Source organism: Oryx dammah, unplaced genomic scaffold (genome assembly GCF_014754425.2).
Source record: "Oryx dammah isolate SB20612 unplaced genomic scaffold, SCBI_Odam_1.1 HiC_scaffold_11, whole genome shotgun sequence".
Lineage (NCBI taxonomy): Eukaryota > Metazoa > Chordata > Mammalia > Artiodactyla > Bovidae > Oryx > Oryx dammah.
In genome coordinates, this window is record NW_024070195.1 from 21930647 (window position 1) to 21945030 (window position 14384).

At 41.5% G+C, this 14384-nt stretch overlaps 5 non-coding genes across 5 annotated transcripts; 1 reads left to right on the forward strand and 4 right to left on the reverse strand.

Moving 5' to 3' along the window:
• Positions 1-1513: 1513 nt before the first annotated feature.
• On the reverse strand, positions 1514-1585 carry TRNAA-CGC. Its single transcript has one exon. It is a non-coding gene; the product is annotated as a tRNA-Ala (tRNA).
• Positions 1586-3402: 1817 nt separating this feature from the next.
• Positions 3403-3474, reverse strand: TRNAA-AGC. Its single transcript has one exon. It is a non-coding gene; the product is annotated as a tRNA-Ala (tRNA).
• An 875-nt stretch (positions 3475-4349) lies between these two features.
• Positions 4350-4422, reverse strand: TRNAF-GAA. Its single transcript has one exon. It is a non-coding gene; the product is annotated as a tRNA-Phe (tRNA).
• A 4101-nt stretch (positions 4423-8523) lies between these two features.
• Positions 8524-8595, reverse strand: TRNAA-AGC. The gene has a single exon. It is a non-coding gene; the product is annotated as a tRNA-Ala (tRNA).
• A 792-nt stretch (positions 8596-9387) lies between these two features.
• Positions 9388-9459, forward strand: TRNAA-AGC. The gene has a single exon. It is a non-coding gene; the product is annotated as a tRNA-Ala (tRNA).
• Positions 9460-14384: the final 4925 nt, after the last annotated feature.

The following is a 14384-nucleotide window of genomic DNA, read 5'->3' on the forward strand; positions in this document are numbered from 1 at the left end:
CCACCACAACAGACATCAAGTTTGAAACAATTTGACTTCCCTCTGAAGAGCTCGCCTATGGAAAGCGCCCCAAGACGCTCGCAAAAGCCAACAGTTTGGGTACAAACGAGTGCGATCTTCTTATGGGACAGAAGTTTTCTGTTTACTTCCCTAAAATACACGGACTTCAACACTTTCTTGTAGGTATAGGATGCAAAGAAGAGAGGTGGAGCTTGGACAGGTCCTTCCTACCCATCTACCCAAATCCTACTCATATTTAAAGATCCAGGTATACGCCCTCTTCTCCCTACTTTGCTGATTCCAACTCGCCTCCTTCCTTGTCCCGTTCAAACGTCGCCTTTCCGCTCTTGTCCACTATACTGCTTCCCGCCTGAGATCGTCCCAATAACTCGGATCACTCCACCTAGGCTCCGGGTTTTTGACACTCCAGGTCAGGGTTTCCCAAACCTGCCAGACTTTGAGTTTGCAGAGTTTCCTAATATTATAAATTACTATCTGCTTTCGGACTTCATTCAAAATTCACATCTGGGTTACTTGTCACACAAAAGACGAAAAGTGTTTCTGCGCCTCAGTGCCTGAGGTGACAGATGCTATCTAGGCTACAAAGCGCTAATTCCTTTCACACAAGACGTTAAATGAGACTCCTTTCACATATGGAGTCCCAGCCCACACATTTCCCCTGCTCGCTCCTCATTCTGGAGAAAATTCTGTCCGAAAGAGGTTGTGTACTCTTTTTCCTCCTCCCTCCTCCTTTTGTCTTTCAAAACAGAGCCTCAATAAGGAAAGCAGTTGCCAAGGGTCCGACCGCTTTGCTGTCTTAGAGTTGCTGGACATGCACTGTCGCTCTGCACTTCTTGGCAGCTTGTGTGTGAATTCTTTCCGCTCTGTCATCTCTTTCCTTCCGGAAGGACCTGAATTCCCCTCTATCCGCTGCATCCTTACCCTCCTCTTTCACAATACTTTTCTTCTTTGTCTTCTTCCGCGGTATTTTTACGGTCTTTTAGGCAGTTTTGGAGGCAGAGGAGGTTGAAGTTAGGGGAAAGGAGGAGTTTGAAAACTGAAGAAAAATGCCCCATTCCTGAGACGCTCCCTGGTGATGGAATGGAAATGCCTTCCTGAGAGCTGGTGATGGAGCAAACTTTGGAGCAAGCTGAGAGAAGTAGGAAGACCCCTGAAGCAGAAAAAACAAACTGCAGGGTCCAAATTCAGTCTAAAGTCTGAAATACATACCAGTGATCCCTTATTCTCCAATACCAATGGATCTTTTTCAGTCCTTGTGCTAGTCTCATCTCAGGGGCCTTCTCTTTCATAGCCACATGAAAATCCAGGTCGCTGACTGCTCAGATAACTAACTAAAGGAACAGGGATATTTCCATCACCACCACCCCATCCCACTCCCCTTTATTCTACCCTCTTTCTTTCTTTCCCTCTTGTCTTCCTTTTGCCGGTTCTCGGCCCTGGAAAATGGTAGGCCGCAGGGAATAAATATGAGAAAGGTTGACAAAAATACAGATGGAGGTGCCAGGGATTGAACCAGGGACCTCGTACATGCGAAGCACGCGCTCTACCACTGAGCTACACCCCCCTGTACTCTTAGTCTTCCGGCTTTCATAAAATATTATTTCTCTCTCTCTCTCTTTTAAAGCTATTAGTTGCTTAGAGAAAGTCCACCAAGTTTAATGTTACTATTTCTGAAGTTTTTAAATATACAGTGTAGTGACTTCTTCCTGGCCTGCAGTTATTTAATTAACCAGGAACAGCTGAAAGAATAAAGCCTTCTGAGAGATACTTAAAAAAAAAAAAAAATAGGTCCGTTCTTTTCCCTTCATGCTCCTCAGTAATACTGTCAGTGGAATTTGGTGCTCAAGCTCGATGATGTGACTGACTCTTCCAAGTTTGTTGTTTGGAGTTCAGGAAATCCTGAATGAGCCAGATCTTTCTTGTTTCCTTCAGTCAAATGTTCCTTGAGAAGACAGACATACCAGTGAGGATAACCCTTAGAGTGGAAAGGGGTCAGGAGCAAATGGGTGTAAAGTTAACTTTGACGTGAGGAAGAAAAACTGAATAAGGGAATATGGAGAGGAAAGTGGGAAAAGTTTGTGCGAATACAGTTTAAGAGAGTAAAAGAAAGGGGCAAGAATAAAGGTGCTAGAAACTAAACCCAGTGCTTATTTTATGCATTCTACTCCCACATAATCTAAGAAATTCAGAAGACTCGTCCTCACTGATTTCCATTAGTTCTCCACGAAGAAGTCTAGAAATGAAAAGTAAGGATTTATCTATTTTAGAGGATCTTGTAACTGCTGTCACTCCCAAGTGCATGATCAGAGGAGTTGAATCATTTTAATAGTGTGTAGATCTAATGGGGTGCTGTCCAACTTGCTGGGTGAATAGAATGGGAAGAGACAGAATACAAGAAACAAAAGTTTACTCACCTTAGGTTTTCAGCTGGTACTCTTAAACATAAAGGCAGGTTGACAAGAGAAAAGCAGTGCTTACTAATGTGTGCAACAGGCATCACTGAGGAGAAACATAAACAAAAAGTAACTCAAAGTGCAAATTTAACATCTTAGCTAATGAAGTATATTCCACAAAGAACAGTAAATGTATAGATAAAGGACAGGATCGAAGAAAGCAGTTTTTGTCTTTTCAGGGCAGTAAACTGTGGGGAATTAGATACTGGGGAGGAAACTAGTGGACTAAAGTTTGTTTGCAGATTCCTCTAGTGCTGATCACTGACTCGATGGACATGAGTTTGAGCAAGCTCTAGGGGCTGGTGATGGACAGGGAGGCTTGGTGTGCTACAGTCCATGGGGTCGCAAAGAGTCAGACATGACTGAGCAACTGAATTGAACTGAACTAGTGACTGTCTGGGCTGGTAAGAGTTTTTCTCCAGTAAAAGGAGGATTTATATCCTGCTTTTGGTCAGACATGGAAGGATAAAGAGAACTTTTTTGCACCTTAATTGTCTTCAGCTCAAGATAATTTTTATGTCAAAGAGGCATACTTTGGGGGACATTCTGGTTTCATACATAGTCATGTGCAGAAGGACCATGTTACAGTATGTCATACATTAGAGATAGTTTGTCAACTTCAACTCAAAAGTGCATGAAGATCTGAGAAATTATAAGTATGCTGTTCTTCCTATATTTTGTTATATTAAAATTTTTAATTTGGTTGCTTTTTAACTTTACAGTGTGACATTATTAGTTTAAAAAGCTATTAAAATTGTATTATTTATACTTAAACCTAATTTATTGAATTCTAAATTAGATATATTTCACTTTTTCTCCTGCCAAAATGAGATGGTAGCTCCCATACATCAACACCAAGGGGAATCCTGCAACTTAGGTGCAAGCCCGTCACAAGGTGATGTCCACCACAGAATCAGCCACTTATTGCTGGAGGTGCCGGGGATTGAACCCGGGGCCTCGTGCATGCTAAGCACGCGCTCTACCACTGAGCTACACCCCCTTATTTCTGCTTTTGAGAAGAAAACTTAATGTCATATCTATTTGCCTAGGGTTTCCAGACCTTGAAATTATTAGCACAAAGATTGCTTACATACAGTTCCATTATTTCCTGAAACCCCTTTATTTCATTCTCTTTCTCATCTACAGGAAGAGAAGGGCAACTTCATGTTAGGCAGAAAGGCATCATTTCTAGTATCTGTTCACGTTTGTCAACCTACAAAAGGTGACTAGAAGAAAAAAAGAACCTAGAATCAACGATACTTAAGGAACGACTAGGATAACTAGCCTCATATCCTAATTTCTTCATACGAATAGATCCCCACTAGAAGGAACCAAAGCCACGGTAAAAATTTGCTGTCACCTAGAATATCAATGTGTCAGAATGTAAGAAAGTGCTCAACGATTATAGCAAGCTCAAAAGATCACAGTACCTTCTAGGCAATCTTGGAAACACTGAGCTTTAAAATGAATAATAAACAATATAAGAATACAAACTAATAGGTAAAATAAGGCTACTGGGTCAGAGAGTTGACTGAAATACAAGGTCTGAATGAGGAGATGGCCAGCGTCAAGGATCCCTAACTTTTCCTCTGAGGATGGTAATAATGGCTCTGTTGTCCGTTTCAGAACTTGGAAACTTCCGTTTGAATTGAGAGGTCAGGGGCTCAATAGATTATTCAGACACTTGTTGAATTAAAGTTCTAAAATCTAAAAATTAAAGTTCTAAAATTTTGGCTGGAGTAAGATTTCAAAAATTCATTGTGAATTTATTTACGGAAAAAATCTAGAGCTATTTTGTGATCGTCAGTCCATTACAACATTCATTTATGCACCCGAAGTAAACTCGCCATTGGGGATCAACTAAAAAGTTTAGAATGCCGAAACCCGGGATTGAACCAGGGACCTTTAGATCTTCAGTCTAACGCTCTCCCAACTGAGCTATTTCGGCTACCTGAAAAGTTATTCTCCTGACATTTCTTTTTTTTTTACATTTCTTTTTCTTTTCTTTTTTTTTTTTAATCAATTTCAGTTTTTAGAAGATTTCAGATTCTTTTATTGTGGCTGCCTATTTGTCCAATGTATTTGCCTGTTTGGAAAGACCTGGAATTGATTGCCTTCCATGTATGCCAACTGGAGCCAATTCCTGGCAGCATGGGATGAACACATAAAAGTAGGAAAATCTGAAGAGAGGTGACAATGAGGGATTCGATGGAAAGACTTTCTACTCTGCATCCTGTCAGTTGACCCAGACACAGCTCAGAAACTAAAGGAAACTAAGAAAATGTTATTGGTAGCTCTTATTTCTCTCTCTCTCTCTTTCATTCTTTCATCTCTCACAATCTCCAAAAATGATGAGAAATAAAAGCCAATGATGCTGTGAATTTGCTAAAAGAATGCCACATGCATAAACATTATCAGACTAAACACTCCAGCCAATATTCCCAACTGACAGGAAAGCAACTGTCATAAAGTTAGAAAATTGGAAATGACAAATCTCATCACAACAGAATTTCTTCACAAAATTTTCTTCAAAAATAAAATGGAAACTATGACCAAATCAGTTTTGGATTGGCTCCTTTGCAATTCAGGCAAGGAAATCATTTAGCATTGTGAGGCAATAAATAGTGCCCAGCATCATTTCATTTTCAAGTAGAAACAGAATATATGAAGCAAGGCTTATGAGTCACTTGCATGAGAAAGTAGCTCATATTCCCATGGCTCCTACACTTGGTACAATCCTCTATTCTTCAACCCACATCCAGAACTTCACAGGGAACTCCTGATAACTAAAGAAGAAAAAGAAAACCAAAAACCAGACCTGGTTTATAGATGATTCTGCTCATATATACTGGGACCACACAAGTGTGAGCGGCTTCCATAGAACCTGTAGGCCAGTAGTGAAGGTACACCCTCTCAGTAGCCATTACTTCAAACAGGGTATGTGACTGTTCGTTTTGCTTGGAAGGACAGATGTAGGGTAGATATCTACACTAGTTAATGAGAGGTGGCTAATAGTTTGGCAGGTGATTAGGGGCTTGGAGAGAAAATTATTGAGAGAAAACTGAAAAAGTGGTGACAGAGAGGTCTGGTAAATAGGCGGGTAGACAGAATCCCCCAGATGTGCAGAGCCTAAGGATGTTTGTTTTCAAGTAAATGCTCTACAGAGAGCAATCTCCTTGGAGGCAGTTGAACACAATGACACATTCTGTTGATGTCTGGAAGCTTCTCCTTGGCCACCACTGTATTGCCCAATAAGCTGATGAACGAAGTAACCATGATGACAAGAACAGGGGTCATATATAGGCCCAGCAATGCAGACTTACTATTTTTTGGTTCTACATATGTATTTTAATTTTTTATTAATACTTATTTTAATTTTAAATTTTTAATTGGAGGATAGTTGCTTTACAATATTGTGTTAGTTTCTGCCATATATCAACATGAATCAGCCACAGGTATACACACATCCCCTCCTTCTTGAAGCTCCCTCCCACCCCCACCCCCATCCCGCCCCTCTAGGTTGTCACAAAGCATCAGTTTGAGCTCCTTGCATCCTACAGCAAGCTCCCAATATGTAGTGGGAATTCCTAATAATGTCTTTTCGCAGCCTTGAGAAATCCCACAAAAATAGCACCTGGAAAAACAGCATATATTAAGACTGTGTTAATGATTATCCTTCATGTTTTTCTTAAGAATAATCTCCTTGTTACAAACTCCAAGGCCAGACCCAGAAGGGAGTATGACTGGGATCATGAAAGAATGGACCTTGGAACACCAGATTGGAATTAGACATGAATGCTGCCTATGCACTTGCTGATTGTTCCCAAGACTAACCCAAAAGAGAAAGGCCTGGGGTGAAAACAAGGAGACCTGGACTATGTCAGCATAGTGTCTTGGGAAAGATAAGATCAAAAAAGTCTTGTAGTTTGCAATTAGGAATACAAGCTGGACTCAGAGTGGACTCTGCACCTCAGTCCAATAGAGGCTGCAGGTCCCCTGACCCGTTGCACCAGATTTCGTGTTCTGTCTTCATTCTCATCGCTCGCTCCCAGACCATTTGGGCAACACCACTATCCATTTCACATACAGTAAAGTATACATTTCAGTGCTACTCTCTTAATTTTCTCCTTTCCCAACTGTGTCCACAAGTCTGTTCTCTATGTTTGCGTCTCCACTGATGCCTTGCAAATAGATTCATCAGTACCATCCTTCTATATTCCATGTATATGCATTAATATATGATATTTATTTTTCTCTTTCTGATTTACTTCATTCTGTATGATGGACTGTAGGTTCATGCATCTCATTAGAACTGGGTCAAATGAGTTCCTTTTTATGGCTGAGTAATATTCCATTTTTTATATATACTAATTCTTCTTTAGCCATTCATTTGTCAACAGACATCTAGGTTTCTTTTATATCCCAGCTATTATAAATAGTACTGCAGTGAACATTGGTGTATGTGTGTCTTTTTCAGTTTTGGTTTCCTCAGGGTATATGCCCAGTAGTGGGATTGTTAGGTCATATGGAAGTTTTATTCTTAGTGTTTTAAGGAATCTCCATACTGTTCTCCCATAGTGGCTGTATCGATTTACATTCCACCAACAGTGCAAGGGGGTTCCCTTTTCTCCACACCCTCTCCAGCGTTTATTGTTTGTACATTTTTTTGATGATAGCCATTCTGACTGGTATGAGGTGATGCCTCATTGTAGTTTTGACTTACATTTCTCTGATAATGAATGAAGCAACATAGACTTCTGTGCACCAAAACAATGTAGTTTGAACTACTACTAAGTGACTAAACTACTAACATCACAAACTTTGAGCCCTCACTTGGGGGCGATTATTCCACTGGGGAACAACTACCTACCCTGGTGTCAGCTTCCTTACATTTGACCGCTTCTGTATTAGGGGCACAATGTATATCTAATCTCACTGGAATAGACACTTATTCTATACATAGATTTCCCTTCATGTCCCAATGGCACCCCACTCCAGTCCTCTTGCCTGGAAAATCCCATGGACGGGGGAGCTTGGTAGGCTGCAGTCCATGGGGTCTCGAAGAGTCAAACACGACAGAGCAAGTTCCCTTTCACTTTTCACTTTCATGCACTGGAGAAGGAGATGGCAACCCGCTCCAGTGTTCTTGCCTGGAGAATCCCAGGGACGGGGGAGCCTGGTGGGCTGCCGTCTCTGGGGTCGCACAGAGTTGGACACGACTGAAGCGACTTAGCAGCAGCAGCAGCAGCATGTCCCACAATGCTTCTGCCAAAACTACCAGCCACGAATTTACTGAATGTCTTATTCAACAGCACCTACAGCATTGTTTCTGAGACAAGAAACCAGTTTATAGAAAGAAAAAAAAAATCGGCAATGGGCTAATATTCTGGAATTCACTGGCCTCACCAGGAGGCAGCTAACCCCGAAGCAACTAACCTGATTGGATGGTGGAATGACCTTTTGAATACTTAGTTATGGTATGAGCTAAGAGACAATACTTTTGGTGAGGGAGGGCATGTAATGATATCCAGGATATGGTAAATACTCTTCATCAGTGACTAATGGCAAAGTATCTCTCTCATCAGGATCCATGGATACACGAATCAGAGAGAGGAAGTGAGAGTGGGTCTTTTCACTGTTATGGCCAGCCTCCGGACACAAGAACATTTTGCTCCCTCTCTATTCCACTGATAATTTTCATTTGAACTCCAAAGTCTTTACATGATTTTTCTGGTGTTTCTTTGTGATTGGAATTTATTAATAAAAGGCACGATTTTATTTAAAGAGATAAGAATCAGTGTATTGAGGAGGTGTATTGAGTTATGTCAAAGAAAGCTTGATAGCATAAAATCCTTAACTTCCCCAATGTGCGGTCAGCTAATGTGTAAATTACTGAGGGGGTTAATTCCTCATGACAAATACATGATCCTCTTTCAAAACTGGAGGGATGAGTGACGCTATTTAGCGTAGACCGCAACAGTTGAAGATCCACAAACCATCTACTACCGTTCAGTACTTTTTTCATTAGTGGTCCGCAGTAGAGTTTAAATGGAGGTGCCGGGGATTGAACCCGGGGCCTCGTGCATGCTAAGCACGCGCTCTACCACTGAGCTACACCCCCGACGTTGCCAACATCTCTCATTCATATTAGACATTACTGAAGATTTGGTGAGTGATAATTTATGAGCTCTAGGTAGCCCACTCCACCCAAAGTAAAAGATCAGTTTACTTGATCAGAAAGAATAATGATCCATTGCCTACTATTTCTGGTGACTGTACAATATAATTATGGTTGGTGGTAGAAGAGGAGAGAAGCACAGAGAAGGGATCGTCACTGGATAGGTTTGCTTCTCCTTGGTTCACAACTCTTTCATTAACCCGAACAGTTGAAAGAATAATGTCTTCTAAAAGATAATTGACTGAGAACATCTTACTTTTGCTTTTCTTCTCTTTCTGTTCTTTCCCCTTCGTGCTCCTCAATGATGCTGCCAATGTCTCTGGGTCCTCAAGCCTGATAATGTGAGTCTGTTGCCTCAGGTTCGAGAGATCCTGCGTGAGCCAGATCTTCCTTTTTATTTTCCTTCAATCAAATGTTCTTTGGAAAGACAGACTTCAACGGTGATGATGAGGCCTTTGGAGTGAAATGTTACGAATTTAACTTTGCTATTGAGCAGAAAAAGTAAGGGAAAGTGGGGAAACATTGTGCAGCACGGTTTAGGAGAGTGAAATAGGATACTAATGGAGTTGCTAGAAATGAAACATTTCATCAAAGATGCTGGCTGGGAGATGTTGGATGAACATGCGGCAAAAATTAAGTTAAATGAAATAATTTAGCATCCATATTAAGGAAGTTTTTGATGTTAGAGAACTCATGAGTAATTTGCATAAGAAAGCAGCGTAGGTATGCGGGGGGGGGGGTGTAGCTCAGTGGTAGAGCGCGTGCTTAGCATGCACGAGGCCCCGGGTTCAATTCCCGGCACTTCCACGTGGGAGACTTCATTGGAGACCTCAGTAAGCCATCTAGGAGAGTTTCTGGCATGTTTATTCCTGTTGTCATTTTTGTCTTTGCTGCCTTTGGTCTTTTGAATGAGTCAGTTTCCTGCCTTGTTCTTGTGTCTCAGTTTTCTTTGCAACTTTGGAACACAATGATATAATTCGTGCGGGTGTACTCAAACCATTTGTCCATGTTTTTCTTAGCCATCTTCTCTCTAGCCATTTTGAGCAATCACAGCTGTGTTTTGGGGTACACACAGTGTATAGGATGCCTGTCCCCACCTCTACTAGTCTTAGGTAACAATATTGCATGAGGACTTCGGAAATGGCCAAAGTGAAGCCAGATATTTCTGATCCTCATGTATCTTTGATGGAAATACCATTTGTGCTTAAAACAAAAATCTAGAGGAGGACAGACTGTAGTCGTTTGAATCGACTTTCTCTGTTCAAACTGTGGCTCTTCAGAACTCCCACTGGGAGAAGTGTAGTGTATAAGCAGTAGAGAACACTGAAAATGTCTCAAAGATCCCTAGAAGAAAACTGAGTTTCAGGAGACTTCTGCGTAAGAGTAAGAAACAAGAATGGAAGTGCTAAAGAACCTTCGCTCAGACACTTAAACTTCCGACCCTCAGGTCAAAAGTTTGAGGCGCTATCCAAGGTGCTGACACTGGTATTCTTGGACTTGTATTTAAAAGTGTTAGTTTGCTGTCCGGCTTACATTTCTTTCTCATTTGTCCCTCACATTCCAAAGCTAGTGTGCTAAAAATCTGTTGCTGCCTCGGATACATAAGCCCAAAGGCACTGGTGGACCCTGCTTCTACGCTCAACATTGCTCTCACTGGAGTCACACGGGAATCCAGACGTGGCTTTGCAGTTGCTCTTTATAAAGCTATCAATTCCTGCAGTGCGTGCGTGCATACTCAATCGCTCAGTCGTGTCAGACTCTTTTGCGACCCCATAAACTGTATCTCGCCAGGCTCCTCTGTCTATGGGATTCCCCAGGCAAGAACACTGGAGTGGGTTGCCAAAACGCCAGGGAATTTCCGGCAGTACTGCACCGCAAACAAAAATTCAGCTACACAAGGGCCCTCCAAAGTGCTCAACCTGTTCATTCAGCGAGGAAAAGAGCAACTAGTATCTTTCAAACTACGATATCTGGAACAAAACAAACCGGATTCTCGTAGGACATAGGTTTTCACCTACTTCGATTAGAATGAGGAAGACTGCTCTTGCGGCGAACCTGTCGACATGCAGAAGAGACAAAGACTTCGGATACATCCACATTCTCCCTTATCCGAGTATCAGTGGTGTATAATGCTCATTCCCAAACTTTCTTCTTGTGTCCTCGTTTTCGTGCTCTGGCTTGGCTGATTCTTCTTTCCCCGCAGCTGTCTTCCCGCTCCCTTCTCTCCTCTCCGTCCCCTCTCAACTCTCCAGTCCTCTGACATTAGTCTAGGAACAGCTGAACCTTGCTAAATTTCAGTTATTTAGAGAAGTTTTAAAATTACATGATTTCCTGCCCTTTTCTACTTATGACAGGATTTTCTTAAAATAAACTAAACAAAAACACAAAAAAGTATATGTGTTTGGGTTGACAATGATGCACAGTTGAATAAAGGCAGGAAACATCAACTTATTTGTGCCTCAGGGACAGATAGATTTTGAGGACCTACCCAGGCGTGGGGAGGTCTTATAAAGAACTTTTCTTTTTGGCTTCCTTCGTGTTCACCTTCTTGTGGAAAAACATTCTGTCTGAAACAGGCACAATATTGACAGGAGCATCTTTTCTAATCTTCTTTCCTGTCTTCTGTCCTTAAGGGTGTCAGATCTACATTTGCAGTGTCCTGGACAGTATTCTGCTTCTGCGTTTCCAGACAAAGATGCTAGGCGCAGTGGTTTAGTTATGACTGACTTGGCTCTTCACTTCATATCCATATTAGTTACACTTCACTCTTATCTCCCCACGTGGACCTAAATTTCCTGAGTAGTTTTCACGGCACTGGCTTGGTATTCCCCTCCACTATCTTTTATATTTTTCTAAGAGCTTTACAGACAGAAAAGAAGTTGAAGACTCAACAGAATATTTCATCCTGATGTATGCTTGGTGGTGGACAGGAACTGCCACTCATGAAGTCAGCTAGCAGCAGTCCTTGGAGGGTCCCCTACTTATGAGAGATCTCTTTTGTCTTCAGACATCTTTCAATTCAGAAAGCAAAATCTCTTCTCTTGAGGGTTTCAGAAACAGCTGCTGCTGCTGCTGCTAAGTCGCTTCGGTCATGTCCGACTCTGTGTGACCCCATAGATGGCAGTCCACCAGGCTCCTGGTCTCTGGGATTCTCCAGGCAAGAACACTGGAGTGGGTTGCCATTTCCTTCTCCAATGCATGAAAGTGGAAGGTGAAAGTGAAGTCGCTCAGTTGCATCTGACTGGTAGTGACCCCAGGGACTGCAGCCTACCAGGCTCCTCCACCCATGAGATTTTCCAGGCAAGAGTACTGGAGTGGGTTGCCATTGCCTTCTCCTTCAGAAACAGCAGGGTACTTAAATCTCAAAAAAGCCCCCAGTTAGTCGCTCAGTCATGTCCAACTCTTTGCAACCCTATGGACTGTTGCCTGCCAGGCTCTGTCCATGGAATTCTCCAGGCAAGAATACTGGAGGGAGTAGCCATTCCCTTCTCCAAGGAATCTTCTCCCAGGGCTCTTCCCTGACCCAGGGATAGTGGCAACTTGTCATATGGAATATCCTAGACACCTTCTGCAGGGGATGTAGCTCAGTGATAGAGCACAGTGTTTAGCATACACGATGCCCTGGGTTCAACCCCAGCACATCCAGGGCTTTAATCTTAACCCTGAACTAAGGCTCATGAATTATTTGCCAAGTGATTTAGCAGGGTAGGCCAAAGATTTCATTTTATATGACTGATAAATTTTCAAAAATGGCAATGATTGATTCCACGGATACCTCTTTGTTCGATAACCTATGACATTCAAAAGTTTACAAGTATCTGAATAAAGACAGGAAAAGTGAAAGCGAAGTCACTCAGTCATGTCCAACTCTTTGTGACCCCACAGACTGTAGCCTACCAGCCTTCTTTCCAGGCAAGAGTACTGGAGTGAGTTGCCATTTCCTTCTCCAGGTGATCTTCCCTACCCAGGGATCGAACCCAGGCCTCCCAGATTGTAGGCAGATGCTTTTACCATCTGAGCCAGGCAAGTCTGTTAAAGGCAGGGAATGTCTACTTATTTGTAGGACACTTATTGTGACCTACATTTTCCACAAGTTTTAAAACTTGTTCAAATAAACCTTTATTTATTAGCTGCAACCAGTTCTAAAACATTGTAGCAGATTTCACTCCATGTTGTAATGAATTGTTTGTTCAATCTCTCACAAAATAGTCTCACTTGAAGTTTTTTCCAGAAAGACTACTCACAGATTATTTCTTGTCACTTCAAACTAGCACTGACTCCTTGAATAAACAACTAAATAATATTGGTAACACCTCTTGACTTATCAGGAGTCAAAGGAAACCATGTCAAATCATTTGTCTTATTTTAAAAATCAACTATTGATGTTACTTCACAGATACAGAGAACAAGCTAGTGGTTTCCAAGGGGAGGGAAGGGCAACAGTAGGGCTGGGAAGTGGGAGGTACAAATTTGAATGTAAGACAGGTTCCAGGGGAAGAAAACTCATGGCTCAGGAAGTAAGGAACTTGACCACAATGTAGGAGACCATGCTTCCATTGCTGGGTCAAGAAGATCCCCTGGAGAAAAATGTAATCCCCTTCATTATTTTTTGCCTGGAGAATTCCATGAACAGAGGAGCCTGGTGAGCTACAGTCTATGGGATCGCAACGAGTTGGACACGACTGAGTGACTAACACTTTCACTTTGAAATAACTTTAAATGGAAAATAGCCTTTTAAATTGTGTAAAAAATTTTTAATAAAAAATTTAACTATTGATTTTTTTGTGAAGAAAGTCTGTTGTAATGAGATATGCCATTTTAAATGTTCTAATTTTTGTGACAGTTGCTTTCCTGTCAGTTGAGAATTATTGTGATGAGTATGTAATGTAGTCTGGTAATGTTTGTGTATATGAATGAGTTCTTTTTTGAGAGTCAATTGGTAGGTCCAATTTGTTTGTAAGTCCAACAAAGTTAGCCTAGGTACTCAACTAATACAATCACTATATAGTACCCTACTGTTATAGGCTTATAATATTTTTTCACACAAAGAACACATAAAAACAAAAAATTAAAACATTTTAAATCTTATAGTACAGTATAGTAGTATAGTACAACAGCTGGAATACAGGGGGCTGGCATCAAGTGAACAGGCAAGAAGAGTTATTGCCTGGAGGAGGGAGAAGAGGTAGGAAACGGTAGAGTGGAAGGATCATCAGCAGTAGGAGGTAGAGGGGAAGGTGCAATAGCATTCATGTCTGACATTGATGGAACGCATATTGGCATCTTTGAAAGTTTGCATATAGGGGACTTACTGTACATATATATATTTTCCAAACTTACAGAGTTATTGGATTCCATTTCTCAGCATTTTTGGAGACTTTCAAAGAAGGAGGATCAAGAGGAAGAGAAAAATAAGAAACACCCCCTTCCCCCCCAAAAAAATACTGCCTTTATGTTTTTAGTTTCTGAACTGGGTCTGGGTCAACTGACAGGATGTGGAGAAGCGGAAAGACTTTACAGTGAGTTGCTATTACCTCTCTTCTGCCTCCCTGCTCCACCTACTATCTCACACCAGAGGGAACTTGATCCAAGCAGCACATATGGAAGAAAGAGTCCAGTTCTTTCTGGGTGAGCAAGTATATTGGACAACTAGATCATCAGGCTTAAAGAATTTGAAACCCGAAAAAGAAGCTGAAAACAGTCTAATTATTAAAAAACAGAGATCAAAGACT